This window comes from Cebus imitator, unplaced genomic scaffold, assembly GCF_001604975.1.
Source record: "Cebus imitator isolate Cc_AM_T3 unplaced genomic scaffold, Cebus_imitator-1.0 Scaffold246, whole genome shotgun sequence".
Classification (NCBI taxonomy): domain Eukaryota; kingdom Metazoa; phylum Chordata; class Mammalia; order Primates; family Cebidae; genus Cebus; species Cebus imitator.
Genome location: NW_016107561.1, coordinates 2,971,802 through 2,979,576, shown reverse-complemented (window position 1 = coordinate 2,979,576; position 7,775 = coordinate 2,971,802).

The window sequence follows — 7,775 nt, the reverse complement described above, 5'->3', positions numbered from 1 at the left end:
CCTGCTGGGCTTTGTTGGGGGAGGGACCTGCCTAGCCTGTCACCTGTCTCCCTGATTTTAGCACTCCCTCTCTCCGGGAGGCCATTAGCTTTATCCTACAGGCTCTCCTGGCCAGCCAGTGCATCTGTGTAGATCTGTGTCAAGAATCCAAGGCACCAGCCGGGGCTCCTATTCAATTCTGTGCAGGTAACTTGGGCACTTTTCAGCCTGGTGAAGATCTCCTGGTCTGTAGGTTGCAGAGGCTTTAGGAGAAGCACAGTATCTGGACCAGTGTGCCAGAGGGGGGAAGCCCCTGATCCTCTGGTCAGATGCTCTTCTCTGGTGGTGCAGCACCCCGCCCCTCCCTCAGTTTTCCCTCTTTGGGGTGTGCCTACTGTCCAACCAGTCCCATTGAAATGAACCTGGTACCTCATTTGAAGATGCAGAGATCATTCGCTTTCTGCATTCTCTCACTGGGAGCTGTGCACCACACCTGTTTCTGTTCGGCCATCTTGGAGGAAGTTTTCTCTCTTCTTTTCTTGGCTAATCTCGCTAATGGTATTAATTTTGTTAATTAATTTTCAAAGAACCAGCTTTTTGTTTTATTTATCTTTTGTATTTATCAATTTCATTTACTTCTACTCTGATATTTGTTTTTTTTCTCTTCTGATTTTTGATTTGGCTTGTTCTTGTTTCTCTAGTTCTTTGAGGTGTGACCTTAGATTGTCTATTTGTACTCTTTCAGACTTTTTGATGTAGGCATTTAACCTATGAACTTTCCTTTTAGTGCCATTTTTGCTGTATCCCAGAGGTTGTGATAAGTTGTGTCACTATTATTATTCATTTCAAATAATTTAAAAAGTTTCATCTGAATTTTATTGATTGTTTGCCCAACAATCATTCAGGAGCAGGTTATTTAACTTCCATGCATTTACATGGTTTTGAGGGTTCTTTTTGGAGTTGCTTTCCAACTTTATTCCACTCTGGTCTCAGAGAGTATTTGATATAATTTCCATTTTCTTTATTGAGACTTGTTTTGTGACATATCATAGGTCTATCTTGGAGAATGTTCCATGTGCTGATGAATAGAGTGTATATGCTTTAGTTGGTAGATAGGATGTTCAATAAATATCTGTTAAGTCCATTTGTTCTACGTTATAGTTTAAATCCCTTGTTTCTTTGTTGACTTTCTGTCTTGACGACCTGCCTAGTGCTGTCAGTAGAGTATTAAAGTCTCAAATATTATTGTATTGCTGTCTATTTCATTTCTTAGGTCTAATAGTAATTGTTTTATAGAATTGGGAGCTGTGGTGTTAGCTGTATATATAATTAGGATGTGATATTTTCCTCTTGGTATTTTTCTATTGGACAAGTTCTTTTATCATTATATACTATCTGTCTTTGTCTTTTTTATCTGCTGTTGCTTTGAAGTATGCTTTGTCTGATATAAGAATAGGTACTCCTGCTAACTTTTGGTGTCCATTTGCATGAAATATCTTTTTCCACCCTTTTACCTTAAGTTTTTGTGAGTTCTTATATGTTAGATGAGTCTTTTAAAGACAGCAGATAGTTGGTTGGTGAGTTCTTATCCATTCTGCCATTCTCTATCTTTTAAATGGATTATTTAGGCCACTTTCATTCAACATTAATATTGAGATATGAGGTACTATTCTAATAAGCTATTTGTTGCATGAATACCTTTTTTTTTTTTTTTTTTTTTTTTTTTTTGTTTTTTTTTTTTTTTTTTTTTTTTTTTCTTCGTTGTGTTTTTGATTTGTAGGACCTTTGAGATTTATACTTTTAGGAGGTTCTATTTTGGTGTATTTTAAGGATTTGTTTCAAGATTTCGAGCTCCTTTTAGCAGTTCTTGTAGTGCTGGCTTGGTAGTGTTGAATTCTCTCAGTATTTGTTTATCTGAAAAAGACTATCTTTACTTCATTTATGAAGCTTAATTTCACTGGATACAAAATTCTTGGCTGATACTTATTTTGTTTAAGGAGGCTAAAGATAGGTCCCCAGTCGCTTCTAGCTTATAGGGAGGGTTTCTGGTGGGAAATCTGTTAATCTGGTAGCTTTTCTTTTATAGCTTCCCCACTGCTTTTGTCTTACAGCTCTTAAGATTCTTTCCTTTGCCTTGACTTTAGGTAACCCGATGACTGTGTTCTTAGGTGATGATCTTTTTGCGATAACTTGTCCAGGTTTTCTTTGAGCTTCTTATATTTCAATGTCCAGATCTCTAACGAGTCCAGGGAATTTTTCCTCGATTATTCCCTCAAATATGTTTTTCAAACTTAAATTCCTTTTCTTGCTCAGGATGACCAATTATTCTTAGTTTGTTCATTCCACATAATCCCAAACTTCTTGGAGTCTTTGCTCATTTTTCTTTCCTTGTGTCTTTGTTGGATTGAGTTAATTTTAAAAGGCTTGTCTTTGATCTCTGAAGTTCTTTCTTCTACTTTTTTGATGCTATTGCTGAGACTTTGAGTGTATTTTGCATTTCTCTAAGTGTGTCCTTCATTTCCAAAAGTTGTGATTATTTTTTTATTTATGCTCTCTATTGCACTGAAGATTTTTCCCTTCAGATCTTGTATTATTTTCAAAATTTCATTTAGTTGGACTTCACCTTTCTCTGGTGCCTCACTGATTCACTTAATATACTTGACCTTCTGAATTCTTTTTCTGGCAATTCAGAGATTTTTGTCTTGGTTTGGATCTATTACTGCTTAGCTAATGTGGTCTTTTGGGGGTGTTAAAGAACCTTGTTTTGTCATATTGCCAGAATTGTTTTTCTGGTTCCTTTTTGTTTGTGTAGACTATACTAGAAGGAAGATCTGGGGCACAAGCGCTGCTCTTCAGATTCTTTTGTCCCACAGGGTGCTCCCTTGATGTGGTGCTTTCCTTCTTCCCCTAAGGATGTGGGATCCTGAGAGCCAAACTGCAGTGATTGATATTTCTCTTCTGAATCTAGCCACCCAACACAGCTACCAGGCTCTGGGCTGGTACTGGGGAGTGTCTGCATAGAGTCCTGTGATGTGTGAAGCATTTTCAGGTTTCTCAGCCATGGATACCAGCACCTGCTCTGGTTGAGGTTCCAAGGGATTGATAAGGACTCTGTAAGAGTCCTTGGTTGTACTTTTGTAAAGCGTGCTGGTTTTGTGTTGGTTTGCTTCCAGTCAGGAAATGGTGCTTTCAAGAGTGTATCAGCTGTGGTTACATTGGGAGGATACAAGCTTGCCCTAGGGTTGCCCTTGGATAAGTATTCAGGTTTCTCAGGTGGGCAGGGCCATAGAATTACCAAGGGATTATGTCCTTTGTCTTTGGCTACCATGGCTGGTAGAGAAAGATCTCAGATTGGTGGATGATTAGGCTTGTCTGAGCTCAGACTATTCATGGGCAGGGCTTGCTGTGGCTGCTGTGGGGGATGGAGTTTGGTTCTCAGGCCAATGGAGTTATGTTCCTGGGAGGATTATGGCTGCCTCTGCCGCAACATGCATGTTGCCAGGGAAGTCAGGGAAAGCTAGCAGTTATAGGCCTCACCCAGCTCCCACACAGACCAAAAGGCTGGTCCCACTCCCACCATGCCCCTCCAACAGCACTGAGTTAATTTCCAGGTAGCAGACGAGCAGGGCTGAGAACTTGCCCCCGGCCTCCCAGCTGAGAAAGCAAGAAGGGCTTTCAGGTTTCCTGCCTCCCTACCTGCCATGGCTTCTGTGCTGTGTCTGCACATCTGATTTGCCCCCTTCCCAGATTCTGTCCAGGAAACTTGGTGATTGGTTGAAATTGTTACAGAGTTTAGCTGGAAGTTTCCTTCTTCCTGTGGTCTTTTCCCAGTTCCTTTGGCAGCCCTTCCCATGGACCCCTGTGAGACAAAATCAGAAATGGCTTCCCTGGGGACCAAGAGTGCCCACAGGGCTCTTTCTGCTGCTTCTTCTACCCTAATATTTCACTCAACTTTCTAAATTTGTCTAGGCTCTAGGTAAGGTAAAATCCTTTTCCTGTGATCTAGAACTTCAAGTTCCCCAGTGAGGGTGTCTGTTCCAGGGGCAGCTGATTCCCCTTTCACACTTGCACACTCTGGACACCAACAGTTTTTCAGCTGTCTCTTGTCTCTTGGGGCCTGCAACAGCAACCTGCTTCCTTCAAAGGGTCTGTGGATTCTCTCAGTTTTCCTAGTATGTTCCTGCAGTAGTTATTGGAGGAAAAGTTCATGATATGAATCTCCACATGCTGCTCTGTCCATTCAACTGGAAAGTGCAAGGTAGTCCTGCTTCCTATCTGCCATGTTTTCTATATCTTAGGCTAAATTTTCTTCTACTGTTCTTGTTTATGTTTGCACTGTTGTCTTTGGATTTCCCTAAAGATTCCTTCTTAAATAGGACCTATGATTTGCAGTTCTTTCAGCTGTAATCCACTGTTATTATTCAGGAGCCTAATTAATGTGCTAATAAAGTGTGGAGGGAGGGAAAGTGTTCCGTGATCCTGTGATTAGGTTTTATTTTGTATATGAGTCTGTTTTTCTGGTCTGTGACCTTCACAAGTACCTCTATTCCATTGCCCCGCATGTAAGACAGAAAGTCTAGAAGTGTCTGAAGTTGGACATTTCCCTTTACCAGTGTCAAAGGCACAGGGTGCTAGAGTTGGATATTTTCCTGCCCCCAGGTGCATTAGCTCTCATAAATCATAGATGAGTTAATCTTGGGCAAAGTAGTTTCTTTTTAATTTAATTTTTATTATTAATATCTGTAGGGGAGCCTATCATAACTTATTCAGATTGCTCTAAAATCAGAGAAAGCAGATATTGGGTGACAGCTTCAAAAACTGTCTTCTGAATTATGAATGTAAACTTAATTACATAAACTTTGAGACATTTGTTAGTTACCTTTCAGGGTTTCAGCATTGGTGTATGAGATTGCCAATCTGATGTCTTATAAGCAAATGAGGTTTAATCTTGTTGTCCTAATTTTTCATGTATTATTAATATTAAGCTCCAAATAAATATAAATATAGTTCAGGATTAATAGAAAATCCAGCGAAATGTCTCCTATAAATGTTACTAACAATTGTTAACCATATTTGCGAGTTTAGGTTGATCATGGAGTTCCCAATGCCATTACCTAAAATGTGGAATCCAAAATGAATCTAACTTGAACCTATTTTTCTTCCTGGTTTATTAGAGATTACTGTGAATCATAGGATTGTGAGATTGCCTTTGGTGACAGAAGGCATTTTACAAAATGTAGAGCTTCTGCAAGTCTCCAAAATAATTAAAATTCATAAAACACATGCAACAGATGGCAAAAGGGTTTGAACTAAATGTGTGTGACTTTTTACTACTCAGTTTTACATAATAATGTGTTTGTGCAGTTAAGGTGGTGACCTTTTATGATAACTTCTACAGATACATAAAGTGAAATATGCTCTCTGGAGTTGCTAAAATGTGACAATTTTAGAAAAGATATTAAAGGACTTTTCTAATGATTTCTCTATAATTTCACTATTGTAATATCAAATTACAAACTCCTGTCATCTGGAGTTTCTTTTCTTTGATATTTAGCCCTTTCCTCCACCAAAATGGCTTGAGAGAATTTACTGGCAGTAGTGCTGTGTTCTATAGCATTCACTTTTTCCTTTTAAACCTTAGAAGTCATGTGTATTTGAAACTTTTAATGGTGTTTTAAATATTCCTTTGAATATAAGAAGAAATGTTTATGCTCTTTATTTTTATCTTGTTTTTGAGTAGCTTAAATCAGTTCTTATCCATTACATATCCCCTTTACCTCAAAATAATGCAGCCATAGTTCTGACTTGATTATCTGTGGGTAATGGTAGATTTGTGATAATTCATCTGTTTTGATGATATATTGCTGTGTGAGAAACTACTCCCAAATTTAAGAGCTTAAATCAATAACCGTTCTAGCTGAAACAAAGATCCTTAAGAATAAATTGAGAGGTATGCAGAACCTGTACTAGGAAAAAGTTTAAACACTCCAGAAAACATTCAACATTCAACATTATTAAGACGTTAGTTCTCCTTACATTAATGTACAAACTTAATGCAATACTAACAAATGTCCCAAGAAACTATTTTATGGAATTATACCCTGTATTTGTTGATCCTGTATTTGTATTGTTACAAACATGTAACAATAGCCAGGAAAAGGCCAAAAAAGAGAAAACTAAAAGTAATAGCTAGCCCTATCAGACATTAAAACCTAGTAAAATAGGAGATATCTTCTATTATTAAAACATCATTACACTCATGTTTGCATAGACTAATAGACCAATGAAATAGGATAGAATGTCCAGAAATAAATTCAACTACATCTGGAAATTTAGTATATGATAAATATAGCATTTCAAATGACTGGACTGAAGAGAGACTTTTAAATAAATTGTTCTAGAAGAACTAGATCACCATTCAGAAAAAGATATTTTATACCATATCTTATACCCAAAAATAATGCATTAGAGATCTAAATGTGAAAAATAAAACCATACAAGTACTAAAAGAAAATATAAGTGTATTTTTCTTTAAATTTTGTATAGGGAAAGGCTTTTTAACTCAGACTGAAAATCACAGGCAATAAAAGAGAAGATTGATAAATTTAACACTAGAACATTTTTAAAAATTTTATGCTCAAACTATTATAAACAAAGTCAAAAGACAACTGACAAAGTGCAAGGAAATATTCACAACATCTAGGAAAAATGCTGATATCCCTAATACATAAACAACTCTTAAAAATGAAAAGGCATGACTGGGTGCTTTGGCACACGCCTATAATCCTAGCACTTTGGGAGGCCAAGGTGGGCAGATCACAAGATCTAGAGATTGAGACCATCCTGGTCAACATGGTGAAACCCCGTCTCTACTAATGATACAAAACTTAGCTGAGTGTGGTGGTGCGCACCTGTCATCCCAGCAACTCGGGAGGCTGAGGCAGGATAAGCACTTGAACCCAAGAGGTGGAGGTTGCAGTGAGCCGAGATCATGCCACTGCACTCCAACCTGGTGACAGAACAAGGCTCTGTAAAAAAAAAAAAAAAAAAAAAAAAAGAAGAGACAGAAGATCAAAAAGCCTAAAGAAATGTTCTCACCACAAAGAAATGTTAAATGCATGAGGTGATGGATAAAGTAGCTATCCTGATTGGATCATCACACAACATAAATATGTATTGAAATATCAAATTATATCCCATAATCATATACAGTGACAATGTGTCAATTAAAATATAGTAATTTTTAAAAATGAGGAACATATCTATGAATTTATTTGGAGTAATTTCTAGTGTATTCAGTTCTGAAGTAATACCATAGTGCAAAAATAGCAAAAGAGGAACTTCTTTCATATGAGAAAGAAGGAGATATAAGAAAGTACATTTGTGTTCTGCTCATTTGTGAGGAAAAAATATAGAGGAGTAATAGGTAAGCCTAAAGAAATTAGTTATGTACAGGGATTGAGTAGAAATGGGTTGGAATAAAGGAGAACAATAACAGAATAATATGAATGAGGAAGGCATACCTTTTTTGTATAGCTCTGACTCTTAGAATCATAGTAATATTTACACAGGAAACAAAATAAGTAATTGAAATCAACCAAGTTGCCTTTTTTTTTTTGACTGTAGTCAGATGATACATGAGGAGTCATCTAGAGGTTTTACTTGGATGTAGAGAAAGTTTGGCCTCCCTTCCTCTTCATGTAGTCTCACGGCCTTTTCAGTAACTTCTCCCTTTATCTCTCCAGCAAGATATCCTGTACTTCTCACATGGTTTCAAACTCCAAGAATGTAAGAAC